Source organism: Mirounga angustirostris, unplaced genomic scaffold (genome assembly GCF_029215605.1).
Source record: "Mirounga angustirostris isolate CCGP_5_RB_7025 unplaced genomic scaffold, mMirAng1.0.hap1 SCAF_8, whole genome shotgun sequence".
NCBI lineage: Eukaryota > Metazoa > Chordata > Mammalia > Carnivora > Phocidae > Mirounga > Mirounga angustirostris.
In genome coordinates, this window is record NW_026991716.1 from 101,718,634 (window position 1) to 101,743,113 (window position 24,480).

The following is a 24,480-nucleotide window of genomic DNA, read 5'->3' on the forward strand; positions in this document are numbered from 1 at the left end:
TGCTACCTAAGTCCTACTCATACTTTAAAACTCAACACATGTCTACCAATGCTTTTCTCCTAAAATTTTCAATTCTTTCCTGCCGTGAAATTTTTCGTGTGATAATCAGTTGTAGAAATGAAAACAGAAGTCACTTAAAGGTTGTTATAGGCAGCAGAGGTTAAGAAGAGGGCTAGCCTGCTTACTTGAGCATCTTAGGGCTCTGATCTCGGGGACCTCAGTTTCTTATCTGCTAACAGGTTGTGTTGAGGACTAAAAGAATATGAAGCACTTAGAACAGCATCTGACAAGGCGCCTGGGTGGCTCAGTTGGTTGGGTGACTGCCTTCGGCTCAGGTCATGATCCTGGAGTCCCTGGATCAAGTCCCGCATTGGGCTCCCTGCTTGGCGGGGAGTCTGCTTCGCCCTCTGTCCCTCCTCCCTCTCGTGTGCTCTCTCTCTCTCATTCTCTGTCTCTTAAATAAATAAATAAAATCTTAAAAAAAAAAAAAGAACAGTATCTGACATATACAGAGTCCTACTCAAACTTATTATTATTATCATTTATTATTATCATCACTGGCAGATATAAAGCCTGGGAAAAAACAGAGAAGAATGAAACCGATTGCCAAGAAAAACTGCATGAGAGGAGAGCCCATGCTTGGCTGGCTTAGTGCTTTCTGCCCAGTGCTCTGTATAGCCCTTGAACATAATGGATGCTGATAATACCAGTTTGATGAATTAATGGTATACTTATAGTGATCTGGGGAAGGAACAGTAAGAGGGATATATGGTACTTAGAAGTCCTAGCTCAAAGTAAGCAAGGAGAAAGGAGGACAACATTTTTTATTCCTGTTCCCAAATATTTCCCTAAATAATTTCTATCAGTCAGAAATTAATTTGAGATAAATTTCTTCTTCAAATACGTCACCCTGGGAAAATTAAACAAGATTAGATTTATATCCTTTGCATGTGTGCTGCAGGGAAAGCATAGTTAGGAGATGCAAACATATAAGGTTAGGTCTCTACTCTCAAGTGTATTTTAATCTAGTTAATCGGTTATTGTTTCAGCCAATCAGTTAAACTGCTTTCCTCTTAAGAACTGAAATTTGTCACAAGGAAAGTTAGGAACATTACTAGAAGGTGTCTTTGGAACATGGGACATTGGGCATGAGAAAAGGTCTGGTTGGATTTTTATAGTGTGGTAGGTTGTACCACTAGAGAGCTATAAGCATTTTTGGTTGGAGGAGAAGAACCCACAAGCATGGGAGAGCACCACGGATCAACTTTGCTGGCTTTGGAGTATGGCCAGGGCTCTCCACCGGTGCAGTCAATCATCACCTCCCAGAAGATTTTCAGAGGCATACTGGTCAATAATGTGTCGATGCAACAACGATGAGAATTTTGACATGTCATTTGAAATAGGTGGTCACTAAATCCCTGTACGGCTCTTACAGTGTATGATTATACATGACAATAAAGCCCAAAGGCCCTCTGACAAGTCAAATGAAGTTTATTTTTAAAGCATATATGTAGCCTTTCTTCTTCGGGTGCTGGTACCTCCGAATAAAATGACAGCCCAGCCATTTCAGGAGTGGTTCATATGTGCTTGTGTCCTGGAGGCAAAGAACCCATGCCGACAGTTTAACTGAAGTTCCAACCCGAGAATTATTTGTTACCTCAGTGTATTTAGATAAACGCTACGAAGGCGGATAACTTGACAAGTTATCTGCACTGGAATAGAATGGAAATTAGCGTAATGTTTTCTCAATTAGCTTAGTTGGCTTTTTTTTTAAATTAATTTACTTATTTAATTTTTTTATTCTTATGTTAATCCCCATACATTACATCATTAGTTTTAGATGAAGTGTTCCATGATTCATTGTTTGTGCACAACACCCAGTGCTCCATGCAGAATGTGCCCTCCTCAATACCCACCACCAGGCTAACCCATCCTCCCACCCCCCTCCCCTCTAGAACCCTGTTTGTTTTTCAGAGTCCATCGTCCCTCATGGTTCGTCTCCCCCTCCGATTTCCCCCCTTCATTCTTCCCCTCCTGCTACCTTCTTCTTCTTCTTTTTTTTTTTCTTAACATATATTGCATTATTTGTTTCAGAGGTACGGCTCTGAGATTCAATAGGCATAGAGGGTACATACCTCCATATCATAAAAGCCATCTATGAAAAACCTACAGCTTAGTTGGCTTTTAAATCTCTGCTCCAGAACACACAGATGTGACCCACTGAGGAGCAGGATAGTGCCAGCGGGTTACTCACTGTAACAGCCTTTCCGCCCTCTCTCCGGCCATTGTTGCATCACTGAGACGGGACGTTTTATCCGCTGTGCAGTGACGAGACTTCTGCTTTATGACATTATCAAAGATCTGCGTACATAAAAAAGAGTAATGAAGCCATTTGGCTTACATTCTTGCTATCATTTGTATTGCCTCTGCGCAGGGTTGAGTGAAGCAGTTTCTGTCGCTGCTGTAAGCAATAAGCCTCGAGATGTTAAATGCTGACTCAACATAAGCATGTCTGCAGAAGAAGATGATTAACTTGAAGGGAAGCTAGCGTCAGCAGGAAGAAATACAACCACACATTCAAAAGGGACATGGAGTATTTACATGTGACATCTTTAGGAGCTATTGCAAATAGAAAGAGAAAAATATAGTAGTGTTAGGTGGAAATAAGTGTACTCTTTTGCTTCTGTCCTTGGCATTGGAGAGTTTTTTGTCCTTCAGAGTCTCCTGTTGGTTCCATCAGTAGTGCATCCATTTTGCCCCAGATGGTTCTTATAAGCCAATTAGTTCTTGGCATTCGTCTGGATTCTGGAGCTGGCGGATTGTTGTCAGTCTTGGGGCAAGCACGGGTCCCAGGTTGGTCCAATCAGATTGAAGGGAAGCACTGAGGTTTGATGGCGGGGGGAAGAGATTTCTTTTTCTCTGTTGCATTCGATCAAGGAGACACCATCTTGCTATGGCTGTTACTGTCAGCCACCTTATGACCCTGAAGGAAACCAGCCTTCGGATGTCAGTGATGCTGAGGACAGCAGAGTGGAGACCGGGAAAGTGTCTGCATCCTTGAAGATAGTATCGATATAAAGCCACCTGCTTAGAGATTGCTCTGTCGCCAGACTTCCATGATATGGCATCATATCTATCCTAACCGTTTAGGCCAGGTTAAGTCGAGATTTGTTTTACTTGCAGTTGAGAGCTTCCGTAACTGATACACATTTCTCTAACTTTGCCCTAAAACCGACAACTTTCTATGAATACCCGCCAGGACCTTTTCACCTCTTTCAGTATGGACACAAGGAAGAGCAGAGGCAGTTTGCTCCAGTGTGTGGTGTGGAGAGTTAATTTTCCAGGATGCGATTGCACAGAGAGTAGAAGGAATGGGCTCCTGTGACTGGTAGAGGTCACGGACAGCCGTACCAGTCTGTGGCACCTTTGGTAATCCCTAGCTGCTCTGGATTAGACAAATACATTGAGGAGATTGGAGTTTTGGATGTTAGACTCCCCCATCACATCAGCCATTTATGCATTTGTTTGATAAGCATTTATTTTGAGCCTGCTTTGTGCCAGGCTGGTGCGAGGCACCACGTGTAGGAAAGATCTCATAGAGGTACAGTGGACAAGCATGGGATGCCTGAAATGCGGGACTGGGGAAGGCATCTGAGCACGTGACAGCTAAACTGGCAACTGGAGGATGAGGAGGACTCTGCCAGAATAAAGAGAGGAGTCTGTGTGTGTGCGTGTGTGTGGCAGGGGTTTAGAGGGAATGGTGTTTTAGACAGAGGAAACATCGCCTCAGAAGACTGTGAGGGTGAAAGCGTGGTGCATTCTGGGGGATGGAAGCAGTTCAGATGGCTGTGGATCCACGTGTGAGGGAGAGCGATGGTAGAGGCTGCCAGAGTAGGTAGGGGTCAGATCATGGAGGGCTTTGGAAGTTTGTTCAGTTGGCTGTGCTTTATCTTAAGAGCACTGAGCAGTGTTGAGGCTCTAAGCAGAAGAATGACATCACCAATTCACATTTTCATAAGCTCTGGCTGCCTGCAGTATAAACAGTGAATTTGAGCACCGCAAGATTGTTGCAAGGAGCCCAGCCAGGGGACAGTTCCAGAGGAGAAATGGCGAGTTATGACGCTCCCCTAATCTGTCTTTTCTGAAGCCATGGGTCTTGATTGTAGTTGCTACTTAGGAGAAAGGTGAATTGGGTTTATGGTGGTCAGCCTTTGATTTCATTTGGTGTTAACAACGGCATGACCTCAGGCAAGATACCTCAACTCTCTGAGTTTTGGTTTCCTCATCTGTGAAATTACACAAGAGCACCTACCTCATAGGGTCATTGGGGAGAGTTAAGTAAGATAATATATTTATAGCTCTTGGCGCCATGCCTGAAACATATTAATACTTAGCCTAATAAATGTGCAAGGAAGGGGCACAAGAAAGAAGGCAGAAGAAGAGTTTTCTGTCTGAGTTCCTTTGTAGTCTGGGAGTTGAGAGTCACACCAACATCTTATTTTCCTGGGGAGCAGGACTTGTATTTATTGTATAGGCAGCAAATTTCCAATCATACTTGCTCCTGGAAGGCAAAGAAATAGAAATCAAGACCAAAAAATGATAGTGGAAGGCATGCTGAGTTTGGGGTAAGAAAAAAAGGAGAGAAGCGATGTTGAACTCACAGGGCAGGGGGAGAAGGAGGCCTGGACCTGAGAGATGCTGGGAGCAAGGGCTTCCCAAAACCTGTGGCTTCTCCGCAGTGACAGCATTCTTCAGGGACACGCCTCGAAGCTCCAGATGAAAGCAGGAGACAGGTGTATTTGTTTTACAGTAGGGGCTTTTGTTTGTTTGTTTTTTTAAATTCTGGAGAGCAGCTGTCATCTAGTAGATATGTATTCAACCGATATTTGTTGAGTGAATGACTGTGAAGAGACGGACGCGCTTCTTCTGCTGAGCTTTGAGTTCTGGGGTCAGAATTTCTGCCTGAGGCATAAGCACATGCGGGGGTGGGTTCCCTTCCTTGGCCACCTACAAAGCAGCCTTGTATTGCCCTTGCAATTAATAGAGAAGCTAATGAGAGAGGCCAATCAATGGCTGATGAACTGATTCCTGGAGATTTCTGAAGTCAGAGTTTGAAAGAGAAGAATGGATTCTTCCCTTGGGCTACGGAGCCGGCTGTGTTTAGTCAGCAGGTGTGACAGCTTTTAAGAGGCCTTTGGCAGAGTTTCCTTCTGCTTCCATTTCATCCCAAATATGTAACTTTCATCCCTTTCATTGCCGAAACATGCTGCTTTATGGGTGTTCGCTGAGTAGAAAAGGGGATTGTGGGAAAGAATAATCAAGCGAAAGATACGTGAAGTGCCTTACATGGCCCCATCGTAAGTGGGAATTAAAGAAGAGAGAAGATGGCAAAGCCATCCACAGAGTGTGGGTGGAAGAAGGATTCGGCAGGTGGACACTGCTCCCTGCTGAACGTGGAGGAGATTTCTCTGCATCACCAGAGCTCATGCGTGCCTTTCAGCTTCCTTAGTCTGAATCCATTACTGTACGCAGAGCTTTGGATTATGATTTACGATGTTAATACTTATTAGGAAAGGGCCAATCAGTTTTCTTTGTGCCTTGCTTAAAAACAAACAAATCCCCTCCAAATCAGTTGGCGAAAACATGATGACTTAATGCTCTACACGGTTCTGAGATGAGAACTGGGCCTCCAGAACAGTTATTTCCTATGATAAATTTCTTTTTTTTTTTTTTTTTTTTTAATTTTTTTTTTAAAGATTTTATTTATTTGACAGAGAGAGACACAGCGAGAGAGGGGAACACAAGCAGGGGGAGGGGGAGAGGGAGAAGCAGGCTCCCGGCCGAGCAGGGAGCCCGACGTGGGGCTCGATCCCAGGACTCTGGAATCATGACCTGAGCCGAAGGCAGACGCTTAACGACTGAGCCACCCAGGCGCCCCCTCCTATGATAAATTTCTAATCACACCTTAGATTCATGCCAGGGATTGATAAAGTGTAAGCCACAAATAGTAGTTTGCTCTTTGTTCATATGTTCCTCTGTGAGATACCATACTTAGGTCTTGGATGAAGACAGCCTGGAAATTTCTTGCTTCTTGGAGAACAGTTGTGGAAGTTCAATTCTCAGTTGAATACACTAGGGCCTTACTTCAGTGAGCTGTACATCGCCTGCCATTCTGGATCACTTCTGACCAGTACTACAGAGGGGCTGGGGAACAGCTAGACAAGTCAAGTCATGATGATTATACAAGTCAGGAGATGTGTGTATGTGTGTATATATATACATATATATAATAAGTATTTTAATACATTATATATTAAATACATTTCTATCTTATAAATACAAATAAATATATGTATATACCTTATGTGTATATATGTTAGGTATGTATATGCATATGTATTTATATATTTTTATGTATAAATAAATATGTATATATGTGTAGGTATGTGTGCATATAGAGAGAGAGAGAGAATAAGAAAGAGAGAGAAAGAGAAACAGAGAGAGAGGGAGTGAGAATTTATTTTAAAGAATCAGTTCATGCAGTTGTGGGGGCAGGCAAGTCCAAAATCTCTAGGGCAGTACAACAGGCTGGAAATTCAGATTTCTGTTACAGTCTTGAGGCAAAATTACTTTTCCAAGAAACCTCAGTTTTTGCTCTGAAAGCCTTCAGTTGATTGGATGAGACCCACCCTCATTATTCGAGGTAATCAGCTTTACTTAAAGTCAGCTGATTGTAAATGTCAGTCGCATCTATAAATACACTGATAGCAGCCTCTGGACTAGTGCTTGGCTAAATACCTGGGCACGGTAACCTAGCTGAGCTGACACATAAAATGAACTGTCACAGTGATGGTGATGATGATGTTTGCAGCCCTCGGATGTCCTGGCATCACCACATATCAGTCACTGTGCCAAGTGCCTTACATATATTATCCTGTTTAATCCTCTGAAACCTTCATCTGCATTTTAAAGATGAAGCTATTGAGTCAGAAAGGTTGCTCAATTGCCCAAAGTCACACAGACCCTGAGTGACATTGCTAGAACTTGGTCCTGAAACCCAGGCTATTATGTGGCACTTCGTACAGCAGATATCCCAGAGACAGAAACCCAGCTCAAGCTGGGCTGCAATTTATTGTCTCATGTTTTTGAGAAGTCTGAGATGACTAGCCTCAGGCACAGCTGGATCCAGGGGCTAAAAGGATGTCCTCAGGACTGCCTTTTGCTCCATCACTTGAGTCTACTTATTGCTTTTAGCTTTATTCTGTAGACAGGCTTTCTGCATGAGGAAGGCAGGATTTACGTCTTCTGACTCAGCAAGCAGAGTAGAAAGGGGCTTTGCTTTTCTACAGCCTTATAGCAATTCCAGGAAATGACTTTGGCCTGGCTTGGGTTATATACTTATTCCTGGTTTAATTCTTAGGTCCCAAACCTGCAGCTCTGTGGTCTGTACTGCCTGGCTTGACTCTGGGTTGGAAGACATCATGATGGAAAACACACTAGAACCGGTAGAATGAGGGAGGGCGTTGCCACCCTCCGGCCTCCCGCCACTGACAGCTCCCCACGAACACCTCCTTGGAAAGGAAACTCCCCAGTGGATACCTCCTAGGGCAGGACTGTGTGTGACAGTTTCACGTTCCCCAGTGATAGAAGTACCTTGAAACCATTGTTGTGGGAACACTGTTTTTAGTGCTTTGGCTTGTTTGAAGGGAAAGTCAGCCCTAAACTATATAGAATTTAAATACAGAAATTTAATTTTTTTCCCTCTGACTCAAAGCACAGGACCTAAGCAAACTTCTTTTCTAGGCTTTAATGCTAAATTAGCTTCCCAGTAAGTACCTGCACATCAAAGGCTGTCTTTGGGGAAGGTAGTGTGCAACCTCATGCTCATATCCCTTCATCCTTTCTAACTGCAGATCACAGACTACCGTGAAATATAGTTGTTTGTATTCCAATCTGATCTTTCTTCGATTGTGAGCAATTAGGGGGCAGGGCCCAATCTTACTTCTTTTAGTAACTCTGTAGTTCCTGGCACAGACTTCTGTCACCGTGGGTACACAGTAAGTGCTTCTGAGCAAGTGAATGAATCTGAATTATTATGGAGTAAAATAATCCATTGCGTGCTGCACTCAGGGTTCTTCAGGGTAAATTTTTAAAGGGGCACAGCACAGAACAAGAGTTAGGGGCACTGGTCTGGGTCAGACTGCTTGGGTTTGAATCCTTTACCCTGGCTTTCTGTAAACCTCCATACCCCATCTATCAAACAGAGATTATGATAGTATTGACCACACAGAGGTCTTATGAGATCTATCGTAAGTACTTGGTCCATGGTTAGTACTCAGTAAGCATTAGCTAACACAACTACAGTTGTTAGTTGGTTGTTTTTGATGCTAGAAGGTCACCGGGCCCTGTTTGAACCTGGCAAGCGTTTGATTTGTTATGCTCTGTTGTGCCTCTGTCCCATATCCGAATTTAAGTCTACTCTTGCTTGCGTTGCAAAAGAAAGACGTATCTTTCAAAACATAGCTTTCCCTTGCTCTTTTATTAAAAATAATACTAGTGTCTGTCCCGATAAAGCTGTAACAAAAACAAACACACACACAAACGAAATTAGCGTACAGGTGGTTTGTTCTCGAAGGGTCCCAGTCTCAGGACTTTAGCATGATAAAGCTGTACCTGGTTCCTTTGGTGAGGCCCCAAGACACTTCTCAAGTTGCCAGATCTATTTTCACAGTGAATGTGGCCCATTTCTAAGTTAGTGGTCGTCTAGTGGCTTAAACTCTATCGTATTTACTCTTGTATGGTTCAGTCAGTGCTTGGCACATCATTTGATAATCTTTCCATCCCAAATGTGTCCAAGTCATCCCGAGGGGTTTTTCACCTTGCAGGGAGATGCACTGAATCATGAGAGTGAGGGAAGGTCGGGTGGCGTGTGCCCAAGCTTCTCTGGAGTCCTCTCTGGGTTTCCACAGTGGGGAGGATGAGAACCGCCTGTAGAGGTCTCTTGCCTTGCTACATACAGTATAGACGGAGAACTACGGGGGCAGTTATCTGCTTAACTGTTGCCATTGGTTTCTCAGAAACTATGGATAAAGTGGTGCCTCCAGATGGAGGTGGGCAAATACCCTTGTTGCTTTTACTATTGTTGCCTAAAACAGTTTCAGTTTTTTTCAACTATTGTTATTGCTGTTTCACAGGAAAGGAAACCTAGGCATAAGAAGTTTAAGAGAACAGAGCAAGTAGCCAAAGATTTGAATTCAGTTGGCTTTAGAGTCTGTTATCTTAACCACCACAGTACTGACAAATTTGTCAAAAAAGAACACCTTTTAAATCCTCTTGTGGTCTCTGCCCAGATAAATTAACTTTCTGTACCCAAATCCAAGATGAAAAATGCTAAATGAGCCAAATCTCAGACAGATTGAGGATTTTCTTCTCGAAAGACCAAGACATTCAAATCCTTCATTTCTAAAAATTCACTTTGTGGTATGTGTGGTGTGAACTGCATCTTTTCAAGGAGTATATGAAGTTTTTGGGAAATGAACATCATTGGGACTTGCAGAAATTGGAGTAACTTGATGTTTGGTCCACGTTTCCCACAGGAGGCAGTTGGAAAATGAGAACGTGGGGAGGCTCTTGTGAATGTGTGTGATCCGGATTCCTGGGCTGGGCAAGCCAGCAGTGTGTCCATGGTCCATCCTCTGCCCTTACTGTCCGTAGCCTCCCCACCAGGCTTCTCAGAAGGTGCTGCTCAGAAAGCCAGTGGGAGCAAACCCTATTTCTTATGTTGATTTTGCTAAAGCTCTAAGGACAAGTTTAGAACTCGTTTGATTTCTGCTTTTGGTGCTTCATAACTAAGAATTGCACAGACTTCTCCTGATCCTTGTGAAATGAATATGATGCATTACTGAGATAGTCACAGGTGTGACTACAGTACTCATAATGATAGTCAATCCTTCTCTTCCAGTTTCCACTCTTCCTAATGCCCCTTGGACATGAGACACTGTTAGGACTTACAAACCTTGTATATTTGCAGCTGAAGTCATTTCTCCGTGCATAATATAGTCAGTATTTAGACTCCTATTCCTTCTGTTTTTCTCCTTTCCAACAAAAGCAAGCCCTATGAAACACTGCAAATTGTATTGTTTAGAGTAGCAAATTATCTTTAAAACATCATACTTCAGGGCCTCCCATCTTCTTGGAAGCATGTATTTTTTTAAAAAAGAAGGTATATCACACTCACAATATTTCTAAGTAAGCATAGATGTTTTGTGATAAAGTGGTTGCCATGGTGATTAATCACCTCCCAAAAAGAATAGTGGAGAGTATAAATCCATGTAAATTACCCAGAACACTAGTTAGAACAGCCCCCTGGGCACCTCAGTTTATGAGGAATTTTGGGGGGAAAAAAAAAAGAAAGAAAAAAAGGATGTTTTCCTCTTTTTTCTTTCATGGAAAGAGGGCTAGAGAAAGCTGCTTTTGTGCTCTGATGGCCCAGCCCTGTCCCTTCCCACTGGCAAGTGCCAGAAGCTTGCAGAGCAGGGAAGCAGTCACTCTAGCTGACAGAGAGGGCTCTTGTGATAACAAATTGCAAAATACTCTTGGGCCTGGCGGGGTCCATGACTTTATGAATATTCTGCATTCAGATTCTGAATCGCCTGTGCACTTTCTAGGACCTCGTGAGAACTCAGAGCTCAGTGTTCACTCCTTTGGCTCATGTTCTTCTGCTTGTCTTGACCTAGGTCTTCTTTCACATCGAAGTGGAATTTGCCACTGACTTCTATTCAGTCTGAATAACAAAAGTGGAAATTATTTTAGAGGTGACTGTTGAGCAGGGGTCTTCTGAGACAGAGCAAGGCGTTGTGGAGGAACATTCATGAACTACAAGAAAAGGGCTCCAAAGAGAGTGAGCAGCTAGAGGGTGATTTCCAAAATTTAAACTATGGTGAGCAGTGCCAGTTGCACACAGGATAGGGTTTGCCTTTTCACCTGTTCCTCGTAGGTCAAAGACCGTAGCTTGCAGTCCTCTTAAAGACAGTCTGTCCTTCAGAAGTGTGGTGCAGTTTGGTGCGGCTGGTGGATAGAGCTATTCCTGACTGAAAGGATTTCTTGTAGAAAGGCCGATGGAAACAAGTGAATATGGTGGAGGTATTTTTGGCTAAGATGATTCAAGGAATTAAGTAAGATATTCTGTGACAATATTGGGAAGAGAAATTTTGATTAAGGAATATCTGACATTTATCAAAGATACATTTTAAAAATAGATTAATAGTCACAGAGAGAAGCCTCAATATTTCATATGCAGGTTCACCTCATTTTATGGAAGGTGTTTTTAAAAGTCATTTATAGGAGCGCCTGGCTGGCTTGGTCGGTAGAGCATGTGACTCTTGATCTCAGGGTTTTGAGTTTGAGCCCCATGATGGGAGTGGAACCTACTTAAAAAAAAAAGATTTATAAAGTGAATTTTAGTCTCAATAAGTGCAAAGTTGCCTTTGGTAGAATTCGTTTCCTAGTTATGAAAGTTATAATTTATTATTTTGGGACAATATTTGGTTAGGATAGAAATATCAAACACAAGAGTAAAATAAAGCATTATATTTAATGGTTTCATTTAAATGAAGACAATTCTTTTCTGATTTTGCTGTATAAAATAAATTTCAAGATATGCAATTTTTTCATGATTGACTCAACAATAAGATAGAGTTCAGTGTCACAGTGTAGCCCTATAGAGCCTCTTGGCACAAAACTCATTTAGCCATTCTCAAATAATTTGTACACAAATTCTACACCAAGGAAATCTACCACTCTATCCCACTGAATGGATTTTACTTTCTGGCAAATATTATAGCTTACTTTTTACCTCCTTTTAGTACCCCTTGCATTAAACAAGTCTGAATATAAGAAGAGAGTTCTAATTTTTTCAATATTTTAGTCAATGCTGGGACTTCTAGCCATGAGATATGGTAAGATGGAGTACCACAATTGGAGACATAGAAAGGGAAGGAAATTCAAGATCAGTTATAGTAATTGTAGTGTTTCCAATCAGAGTCAACAGAATTAGATTTTATGTCATCTGTGTGAATACTTACCTCTTATAGGAAGGATTTATCCTCTCAGCTTAATAAAGTCCAAATAGACAGTTTCAATATACATCACTGCAGTTAGCCAGGCCATTGTGATCTCCCCCTTACTTCTCAAAATTTTCTACTAACCATGTCACTAGTGGACATACTGTGATTGAGTTACAGGAACCAACAATTTATGAGCATCTACGAAGTGCTGTGTACTGTGGATATCCTTTAGTCTGTACACCAGCCTTGCGCAGATCATCCGTTACCAAACAAGGAAACAGGTTCAGAGAAGTTACGTAAGTTGTTCAAGCTGACGTGGACAATACCATAGCTGAGATTCAAACCAAGGTCTGTCTTACTACAAAACCCTTGCTCTTTTTCTAGCTAATACTTTTCAAGTGTTTTAGGCAGCAGAATTCCTCTTTTTGTCCTATATGAAATTTTACCAGGAACAACATCACACTTAACTGTTAGAAGAAATGACCGAGTAGCTCAGCTGTATGAATTGTTCATTATTTGGTGAAAGCACATCCTTGTTGGTGGAAGCCCTGAAGAATCTCATGAGAGCCTGAGCATTCTGGGAGGACTTGGTGTGAAGCCTACTGCAAGGGCAGGCTGCCTGCAGCTGCCTGGAACACTGCTAGGTCTGGGAGGCTGGGAGACTCTGCTGCTTAGAAAACCATGTGTTTCTTCAACTCATCTTTTTTTTTTTTTTTTTTTAAAGATTTTATTTATTTATTTGAGAGAGAGAGAATGAGAGACAGAGAGCATGAGAGGGAGGAAGGTCAGAGGGAGAAGCAGACTCCCTGCTGAGCAGGGAGCCCGATGCGGGACTCAATCCTGGGACTCCAGGATCATGACCTGAGCTGAAGGCAGTCGCTCAACCAACTGAGCCACCCAGGCGCCCTCTTCAACTCATCTTAAAACAGGGTAATAGATTAGGTACATGCACAATAGGTAGCAGAACTTTTTGACTAATATCAAATGAAAAGAGTGGTTTCTGTGACCTAGTCACAACACTGGGGAAACAAGGCTCCCTAGAGTGCAGGAATTTAATTTTTATTTATTTATTTATTTATTTTTAATTTTTTTTTTTTAAAGATTTTATTTATTTATTTGAGAGAGAGAGTGAGAGAGAGAAAGAGCACAAGAGGGGGGAGCGGGAGAGGGAGAAGCAGACTCCCCACTGAGCAGGGAGCCCGACGTGGGACTCGATCCCGGGACTCCAGGATCATGACCTGAGCCGAAGGCAGTCGCTCAACCAACTGAGCCACCCAGGCGCCCTCTTCAACTCATCTTAAAACAGGGTAATAGATTAGGTACATGCACAATAGGTAGCAGAACTTTTTGACTAATATCAAATGAAAAGAGTGGTTTCTGTGACCTAGTCACAACACTGGGGAAACAAAGCTCCCTAGAGTGCAGGAATTTAATTTTTATTTATTTATTTATTTATTTATTTATTTATTTATTTATTTTTAATTTTTTTTTAAGATTTTATTTATTTATTTGAGAGAGAGAGTGAGAGAGAGAAAGAGCACAAGAGGGGGGAGCGGGAGAGGGAGAAGCAGACTCCCCACTGAGCAGGGAGCCCGACGTGGGACTCGATCCCGGGACTCCAGGATCATGACCTGAGCCGAAGGCAGTCGCTTAACCAACTGAGCCACCCAGGCGCCCCAGGAATTTAATTTTTAACATGTTTCTCATCTGGTGAATGACTTTGCTCTGTGTTTCTTTTCTCAACTTGACCTATTTTGTGCCATGCTAGTCCTCATCACTGTCTAATTCAGGTCAGAACAGGATCATAACTGTTTCCGTGTTAGCTACATTGAAGTTGAGAGAGGTGAGGTGAGTTGAACACAAAATTGGCAGTCAGGAATTCCAAGTGGCATTCCTAATTGCTGCTTTGACTTTGGCAAAACCACTTATTTAAGATTATGATTTTTAGCCCAAAGGGATAATACGGTTTCCCTCTTCAAATCTCTTTTCCATTTTTTTTTTTTTTTTTTTTTCTTTCCAGCCTCCTTCTTGAACTGTTAAGTCCTGGGATTTCAAAGTACTCTTTTCCCAAGGGAGGGCAATATTTATTTCCCTGGGGTAACACCAGCCAGTAGATTCCATAAAATATTCCACTGTAGGACTTTTGTTTTTTCTTTGGTCTTACTCTGTTTCTCAGAGTTTATCTGCCCCTTCCTCCTCATTGGGCCTGTAATAATTTTGCAGTCACCACTTAAAAAAATATAAGTGGTGATCAAAGAAATCTGTAAAACTTAGATGTATGTCTAAGTATTTGGAAAACATTACTTACTCGATAATGATCAAGTTGTGTCCCATGTCTTCCTCATGTATTTATTTTTTTGTCATTTTTTTGGTATTTATTTTTTTTCCTTATTTTTTTGTCATATATCCATATGACAAATTATAGAGTCATATATCCATATGACAAATTATAAAGACATATCCATATGACAAATTTTAAAGAATTTATAATTCTTTTGGAGTGGATATATGAGTGGCAAACTTTCAAAGTCCTTGCATTTAAAAAAAAAAAATGTCCTTTTTTCCCCTTGAAGGCTAGTTTGGCTGAGTCCTGCTTTTATGCTCAAATTTATTTTCTGCCAGAACTTTGAAGTTATTTTCCATTTTCTTTTAGCATCTAGTGTTGCCCTAGAGAATTCTGAAGTTAAAATGAGCCTTGTTCCTTTGCAGGAAACCTGATTTTCTCTCTGGAAGCTTTTAGGAACCTCTCTATTTTTGGTATTGAAATTTTACCACATTGTGTCCACATGTGGACTCTAAAATTCATTCTGCTGAGCTTGTACTAGGCTGTGGCAATTTGAATGCATGTCTTTCTTTGAGAAATGTTTTCTGTACTCTGTCTTTGGTCTTGAAACTCCTATGAGGTAGATATTAGAACTTTTATACATCTCTCTAATCCTAAACTTCTCTCACTAACTTTGCCTTTTTTTTGGTCACTTTGCAGTGTCTGGAGGAGCATTTTTGACTTGATCTAACTTGCTAATTTATTCTAAAGCTAGTGTCCATTTTGCTCTTCAAAATACTTACTGATTTTTAATTTCTATAATCATACATTTTCCCCGAAGAATCTCAGATTATTTCTTATACAGTCTAATATTATTCTTGAATGCAATAGCCTATCTTATTCACATGAGGACATCTGCTATACAGTCTGTTTTCATTATTCACAGTAGTTATGCTCTATAAAGCACCATGAATTAGTAAATTAGCTAATACTGAATTAGTGAATATTGAACCATTGTTCCTAGGGGAAATACAGGATTAGGTGCCTGTGAGTTTCTGGTCATATTTTCATCAACTGATCAATAAATAACTTTCTTTTTTGTATGTTTTTGTTGAAGACACCTTATTTAATATGTATTATTGACTCATAAACATTGAACTTACAGCCAATAGCGCTATAATTCATGTCTTTGTTTTTTTTTAAGATTTTATTTATTTATTTGACAGAGACACAGCGAGGGAGGGAACACAAGCTGGGGGAGTGGGAGAGGGAGAAGCAGGCCTCCCACCGAGCAGGGAGCCCGATGTGGGGTTTGATCCCAGGACTCTGGGATCATGACCTGAGCTGAAGGCAGACGCTTAAAGACTGAGCCACCCAGGCGCCCCTACTATAATTCATGTCTTAATGAAGTTATTGAACACAGGTATTTTCTCTATTAAGCACGTCACAGCCTTCTGGTGCTTAGAAACACCAGACAGAACTTCAGTGCTGCACTTGGGGGCCATCTTAAACAGAGAAATCACTACAAAAAGCACAGAAATGTGAAAGACATGGCACTCAGCACACCACAAAAAAGACACTTGCGTACAGTATGAGAGCTGAAACAAGAAGGCATAGTTTGCCTTGTTTTCATCTACCTGGAATGTGCATATCAGGTGACTCAAAAATTTCATCACTCTACATATGTCTGTCATAGACCTTGAAAGTGCCACCAGTGTTGATTTGGGAATTACAAATAAATTTTATCAAATAGGCACATTCACAGATATGGGATCCACAAATGTGAGGATCAACTATACTTTTTTCAAAGTTACCTTTTCTTTGTTCTATTGAGTTGTTTCTTTAGATGTTTCTGGTTTTCTTTATTCAATTTGGTGCCTTCTCTCATAGGGTTGGTTTTCCTAAAGTATTTGGTAATTCTCGTTTGTGTTCATTTTTATATTTGAGAGTCCTTGCTTACTTACCTGGAAATAATGTTTCTGTTTACCAGAACCTGCCTCCTTTGTTGGAGAGAGAGAGCTGGGGTATGCTGCCATGCATGGTGTTCAAATGCTCCTCGTCTGGATGTGGGGACTCTGTGTTCTTTTTGGGCAGTGGCAATCCAAGTCCCTCTCCAGTCTGCTCTCCTCTCATGCCCAGGGATGGGTACTGCTGCTACTGTGGTTGGCAGGGAGGGGGGAGTCATGAAAGGGGGGAGCGTGGAATATGCTGAACCCTTTACCAGCCAATTACTGAGGCTCTTTCTTCAGGATTCTTTCCTGCTACCTGGTCTGTCATCTCTGAGGTTTGAGTGTCCCAGAGTTGCTCTCACCTTTGCAGCAGATTTCTCCTCCATGTCGTCTGGGTTGTGGTTTTTTCCTATCAGTAGGATTCTGTCAGTCTTTCATTTTTGGAAGTCCTCAAAGTTTCTGTCCATCAGTTCTACTCATTCTTATTTTCCAGCACTGTTGTGAATCTTTTCTTTTTAAAAACAGATTTTCTGGTATATATAGGAAATTGAGGTGGGAGTAGATCGGCATGAAGCCTTAGTCTGTCATTTTGATCTAAATCCATGCTACTTTAATTAGAAAAAAAAATAACAGTTATTTTTAAAAGAAAATTCATGTTTTTCAAATGTTCCAGATGAAAATGTTTCAGTTCTGGATTTCAAGGCACGATTGTATAGAATTCTTTATTGATGGCTTATGTGCGGATCTATAAGAACATATCAGTAGATTCTAATTTATAATTGTTACAGTTATATTTATTATTGCATGGATTATTTTTATTTTCATGATTATTGGAAGATACTAATTACATTTTTATATGAGCACCTTCTGTACTCTAATATATCTGTATCATAACAGTAATGTCAAGTACTTTATGGTTCATTATCTCATTTAATTTTCACAGAGGTCTTATAAGGTAGTGGTTGTCATTTTCATTTTTGAGGATGAGGAAACAGGTTCACTGACTTGAATTTTCCAGTGGGTCCCAAATATGTAGTGGAGCTGGATCTGACCCTGTTAGCTTTCTGGCTGTAAGTTCACCAACGCATCACTTATCTTATGGGAGATTTGCACTTGTTCCGCAATGCGGAATTATTAGCTCATAGTTCATGTGCTCATGCACATAAAAATCAGGAAGATATGTAATATGCATTATGAGAAATGAGATCTACATTGGAGAAACTGTGTAGTAAACATTTAGACATATGCTATAGCCTTCTGTTATTGGATTCTTCTTCATGTTAGAATAAATAACTGTTTAAAAGTGCATCTTCCAGGGCGCTTGGGTGGTTCAGTCGTTAGGAGTCTGCCTTCGGCTCGGGTCATGATCCCAGGGTCCTGGGATCGAGCCCCGCATCGGGCTCCCTGCTTGGCGGAGAGCCTGCTTTTCCCTCTCCCATGCCCCCTGCTTGTGTTCCCTCTCTCACTGTGTCTCTCTCTGTCATATAAATAAATAAAATCTTTATTAAAAAAAAGTGCATCTTTCTAAAAACAAATTAATGGTCAATTTAGTGTCATTAGTGACCATTAAAAAATTCTTTTCCAATTTTTAAAAAAGATTTATTTATTTATTTGACAGAGAGAGAGACAGAGAGAGAGAACGTGAGCAGGAGGAGCGGCAGAAGGAGAGGGAGAAGCAGACTCCCCGCTGAGCAGGGAACCCGATGCGGGCTTGATCCCAGGACCCTGGGATCATGACCTGAGCTGAAGGCAGATGCTTAACCGCCTGAGCCACCCAGGTGCCCCCCTTTCCAATTTAAGGCATAACAATCAACCATTTATTTAAGGAAAATAACTCTGCTCTCCCCAGGGTTTTTCATTTGAATAAACATAAAATAAATCAAGAAATACTGTACTTAGCAAGCCTCTAGCTCAGAACAGCTCAGAAATTCTTCTAAGATCTGTATTGCAAAAACTTAGAGGAGTTACCTAATTTTAAGTGGGAAAAGTCCTGCAGCTTTCATCTACAGAGATGGTGAGTATATTGGGTAAAAGCGAGAAGGTCTCAATTTCCAACTTTTCCATTTTGAGTTGCTTAAACTCAGAGTGAACTCAAATATAGGAACGTTCCCTGAGAACATGGCCTGAACAGGGCCTCATGCTATAGCCTCTTCTCTCCTCCTTCTCCCGTTTTTGATGGACCTGATTGGAAGAGAAGAGTTAGATCTCACACACATGCTTTGGAGACATAATTTCCTCTCTGTGGGTCACTGAACCATTCTTAGAGACTAATCCAATTATCTATCACATAAAGAGACATAAAAATGAAATACAAGCCTATAGAAATCAGGCCTTGGGCAGTAGACCTAAAAACAAACCTGTGTTCCATGAGTCCCTTAACTCTTTACCCTCCCCACCCCTTTTTGGGTGGAATTAGGGAGGAGATGATTTGTTAAAATTCAAAGGTTTATATCTCTGCCAGATACTAGCTGCTAATCTGTTAGTCCAGGTCATCTGAGAAGCTTTGCCCAGTGGCAGTATCATAGCCAATGAGGTTTATCCGAGGCGTGATTATTGCTAAGTCATCTGAGAAACACTTCACAGAAATAAATCTCACCGAAATTAAATTGGATAAGTTTGTTTCACAGGACCAGAAAAAAATGTCAGCTCTCATGATTTTGGTGACTACTGCTACATTACATCATGTTTACATTAATAACTAAACCCCACTGTTCTAAATCTCAGCATGTTCCAACAGAAGTTCCAGGCTCTTCCAGTAAACCCTGGAGAGTTGTCTCACATGCCTCACCATCAGTCAGGACTCCCCTGCCGGACTCCTTGTCCATTCTGCATGGAGCAGCCTGCCCCCCTCCTCCTGCCCTGCTCCCCTGACTGGCATTCACCCAGCTGGAGGAGCAGATTCCTGCTGAGTCATTTAGGCTTCTGACAAGCTTCAACTTGCTCCAATAGCTTGGCCAACTCTTGAGGAGTGGGAGGGAAGATGTTTCCTCCCCTGCAAGGTCCCAGAACAAGGATTCTTGGGTCCAAACTGTGGCTGAGTTTAGTGCGATGGTTTTGCCAGATCACATGTAAATTCTTTTCTAGCCTGGGATTTGTACATATCACCAAGTAGCTTTGTCTGAGCGGATCTAAGTACCAACTTACTGAGTGCTGCACTCATACTTGCCTCTCTTGCCAACCTTCAGACCGTTTGGCTTCCTATGTTAGATAATTTTTGCCCTTAATATGGATTTTCTTCTGTGGGCAGTCCCCACTGTCCTCTCTGTACCCTAGCATCCATTCCTTTCACTTCCAAAGTTCTGCCAGATATGTGTAGGCCTGGACTCTAAGTGGAGACATGATTCATGTGTGTCCCACCCCATGGCCCCCAAGGCCTCTCAGCCCTAATGTAAATCAGTGGATACAAATAGGTATTTTGAGAACAAGTGTCACTTAGCTCTACTTCCTAGACAGATCTGAGTCTTCCTTCAGCCCAGCCAAGTGCCACATGTAATTATATATTTTTTCCCCACGAGCTCTTAAAGAGGTATTTTTATGTTTAACAGCACATTATAGTATGCAAAGATTCTGTGGGCATTCTGGACCTTGATCTTCTGCAATGATGAGTGTTGCTTCTACTGATGAGTGTTGTTTCGTGGGGGCCGAGGGACCCCAGAGCCCATGGTCCAGCCCAGCATGAAAGGGAGAATGAGCTAAGAGGAACGAGCGTGCGCCATCCCAGGTGTTTTCAGGCCAGGCCAGGACCATGCAGTGGGTGCTCTTTCCTCTGCTCTCTGCTGATTACAGAGCCCCTCTGGTAATTAGCCATGGCAGTTTAACCAAGTATGATGGTAGACATTCGCGTGGAGGAAGTATACAGGGAAATCAGTCTTCATTTGAAAATGAGCACGATAGGGGGAGAGAAATACATAAGGGTAAATAGCTGTTTCCTAGGCTCATTGCTTTTGATCTCTTATAAATCGATTTGCTGAATACGCAGTGAGACAAAAAAAGTAATACAGCCTTTATTAACCATCAGGAGAAGCACTAGGCACTTTCTGTTGATGTGTTGGTGGAGGATGGAGTTTTCTTTTATCTCTCAGGGTCATCTGGGACATTTCATCTATACTAAGACTATATTTATTGCCTTTGTGTTTTTTTTTAGATTATGTCTCAGCATCTGAAACTCTTCTTAGAAATACAATAATGGCAACTTGCATTTGTGCCCATATGATGCTCACTGACCAAAAGGCAAGGCATCAAATTTGATCCCTGGTCACAATTTCCTTCCTTCAATATTTTAAGACCTGGTAGCCACATGCTGGCCATGCTGTTTATATTTGGTTTTGAGAATCTAGACATATCTTTCTGATTTATAAATTCCATATTTAAAGAAAGTGTTTCCTAAAGCAAAACAAAGGCTCCAGTACTTCTTGAGAAAATCGGTACTTAGAATCAATTATTTTTAGGTTTTCATGCTTCAAATGAGAAAACATATTGGGAAGACTTTCTGCTATTTTAAAACATTTAGAAGCAAATTAGTCTTACCACATTGTTATATTCAAGGTAAAGACCTAACTGTTTCATTCTTCTTCTGTTTCTATGATCAAGGCAAGAAGGTTTATAAAATAGGGGTGACATCCTTGATGAAACCCTTAAGTTAAAACCAATCAATTACAATAGCAAAACCAATAACAACTACCATAATAATGAGTTTCCAAGTAAACCAAGAATCACAGAGAGGTCAAGGGCAGCTCATCTGGTTTTAAATGCCTACTTACCTTTATGCCAGTGACTTTCATTCTTTTCTTTCATACAATAGCTATTTGCTTTTGGAAATTATTGATTCTGTCACCAATAATGCAATAGATTAGCTTTCACTTCAGAAACAAACTCATTCCATGGAGTGAGTTGTTCAAATACCACTGAAGATTTGAACCCATCTTTAAGCAGCCATATATATATTTCATCCCATTTCTTGTTTATTTGAGGCTTTTTCTGAATGAAAACAGCTCTTTTTTTTTTTTTTTTCCATATGGGATCTTCCATTCGTATCTGGAAAACACTCATAAAATTAACATGACTCAGTAGTTATTTTTTTAAAATTATTGTTCCTCCCCTAGGAGTTAGCTTAGCAGCTTTTCTTCTTCATCATCATATCATCATTTGCATAATAGTTACCTTACATTTGAATACCTACTGTGTGCCAGGCACACCTCTTTCTCAAGATCATGAACATTATCATCAAGGAGGGGAATAAAATGGCATAAGTGCCAATATGCATGTATTGTATAATGATTATCATTTAATCCTGTCAACAACACTTTGAAGTATCATTTCTTTTTGCAGACGTTGGTCCTTGCCAAAGTGCCTGACTCACTTAGGATTACATGAGTGCTGTGGTCTCACTGACAACAAAGCCCTTGCTCTCATTGTGGGTTTGGACCTAATTCTATTGTTGTTACAGAATATGAATATGTAATATGAATTATGTAAATACTGTGAGCTCAAATATTGTAAATATCCAAGAAAAAGGAAGAGGGAGAACAATTTTTTTGTGTATGTGTATTCAAAAGATCAAAACCAGTTGGATATAGAATGTTTTGATGCTGAGTATGTTCATGACTTCATGTTTGTGAATTTAAACTTTTGGTAACACCAATTAATTTTAGTCTTCTCTAAAAGCAGCCTCCATTCTACACAGAACAGCCGTTCCATTTCTTAGTCTACTTTTATTTTACTGAAATTAATTTAATTGTATCACTTATATTTTGTATAATTTTTAAGACAATGACTTAATATTTTGTTCAGCTTTCTGGAACATATTAACATGTCAGTGATTATAGCCTCTGTCATTGAAGTTGTCTTTTTGTGATGTCCAAACTTCTTGATCTAATATTGGCATGATTGAAATTTTACCAGGAAGATTTAGTTCTTCGCTTAGTGATTTGCCATTGCCAGTTTTGTGTCGGTTACATCTACTAAATCTGATTTTCCAAGATCGGCTTAGTAGTTATGATTGTCATTAGCCAGAGGACATGTGTGGTTTTAGCTATTATAAATTTTCTTTTATGTTAGTTATTTTTACCAGTAATGCATTCATTTAGAAACAAATAAAAACCTAATAGTTTTCATTTCTTTCTTAGCCAGTCCATGAGAAAATTTTGATCAGTTTCTGTTAGTCCACAGTTTATCTTTTGTCAAAATATCATGCCAGTCTCAAATTCTTTTAATTCTCACATAATCAATAGTCAAGTGCATTGAGACAACTTTTATGTCAGATGCACTGATCTTGTTATTGATCCATATGGATTGAGTCTTACAGATCTTGCTGATGGATTTCTAAAATATACGATGCTTTATTTCAAATTCCATTTGACTTTGATATATGTGTCTGTAACCAGATTGTTTGGTAGATAATTACAGCTGACTGATATTCATGTTGGGACTAGATCTGTGGAGGTTACCAAAAACACATTCTCCGAACCAATTTAAAAGTAGTTCTATGTTGTACAATGAAACTAATATAATGTTCTATGTCAGTTATACCTCAGTAAAAAAAAGTGGTTGTAGTTTTTCTAACATATTAATTTGCTAAGGTCTCCAATGAAGCCCTAGCTTATAAATTGGAATCTAGGCAAATGACAGAATCATCTCCTCTGCATGAGCAAAACACCTGTTATCAGATGCGCTGTTAACACTCTCTGCTCTAACTTTTCCTGGATTAAAAAAAACTGAGAAATTTAATGTCAGGGAAAATTGAACAGATTGAATTAATGCCACTTGTTAAGACTGTGGACATTGATGTCAGTGTGAAATTCTGTGTGAAGTTCTTTATGGGTTTAAGCATACATCAGTAGTAGATCAGAGATCATTGAAATCATCTTATAATGGAAATTACCTAAATCCTTGCCAAAAGACTTGGCTCTATTTTAAATGTCCCATCAAGGAGAAATCTTTTCATTCCATTCTTGCAATGAACATGAAGACTAGTAGCCTGACCAAACAAAAGAAAAGTTTCCTATTATTTGTAGGTCTGAACATGTTCTTGAACCTCAGTTTGTGTCAAATCATTGGTTTTACTGGTCCTGGAAGTCCCTTCAGCTTTACATCCTTTTTCATCATCATGTCTGCCTTTCGCTGTTTTCCTTCCCCCCCCCCCCCCCCCAACGTGGTCCTGCTACATGCAAATGTGAAATGGAGATGGTGTTTCAAACTTTATAAGCATCAGTCAGGGAAGCGTAAACTCCGGCAACAAGGCCTCCGTGAGATGGTTCTTCACCATCCACAGATCCAGTCTCTTCATGGAGATGTGAAGTCTAGTTTCCAGGTGCGAGAAATGCACAAAAAATGGATGCTTTCATTGCTGTTTATTTTTGAAAAGGAGAATAAATGACCATCAGAAGATAATTTTCTGCAATTATATTTGATAGTCTGTTGTTCTGTATTTGTGCTTGCTATTCAAAAACAAAACATGAACAATTATGGAGACTGACTTCTATGATTGAACTTCGTCCAGTTCTCCTATTTGTTATTACTTTGCTTACTGTGTGCTATCTGTACACATTATTGACAGGTCAAAGGCCATTAGGAAGAAGAAGGTAAAGGATCTGGGTGAGGGAAGGGACAAATCATCTCTGACGTCAGAGTTGTGAGGCCAGATATCCCACCTCATTGCCAAACTTAGCGTAAAATCTGTTGTGGGGCTCAGAAATTCAGAGTCATGCTGCAATTGGAAAATGCTATGAATAGCTGAAAAGTTCAAAATGTAGTGAAAAAAATAGTAAATTTCATATACTGACAAACTAGTTATTATTTTTTATTCTATTTTCTGAAAAAGAGTCCTTAACTTTGTTTTGTGAGATCCACCTCTCCCAACATACCCACACATAAACACACACACTGTGAGAATATATTCTAAATGTAAGCACATGATAAGTATTTGTTGATTTGTTTTGACTTACTTTACTGCCATCTTTATGGATGCATCTGTTCTAGGGAGAGAACGCCTGCATACAAACAAGGCACATTTAACTAAACTTTACAGGATTCCAGTTTTAAAGAGTAATTTGTAAGCAGTTTTTGAGATGTGATTCTTATTTCTGTATGAAACCATTCTTACTCTTCATTTCAGTTATGCTGTCAAATCTGAGTGCTTTTACTCTACTCCTCAATGGTCTGGATTCTTGCAAAAATGTGGCTGGATCTGCCTTTGACGAAGTCG

General features: G+C 40.5%; 1 protein-coding gene and 1 pseudogene across 2 annotated transcripts in view; both read left to right on the plus strand.

Moving 5' to 3' along the window:
- Positions 1 to 24,480, plus strand: part of SLC35F1 (solute carrier family 35 member F1) — a 386,351-nt gene that overhangs the window by 16,831 nt on the left and 345,040 nt on the right. The window lies entirely within an intron of this gene.
- LOC123837990 (U4 spliceosomal RNA) lies at positions 18,777 to 18,839 on the plus strand (annotated as a pseudogene).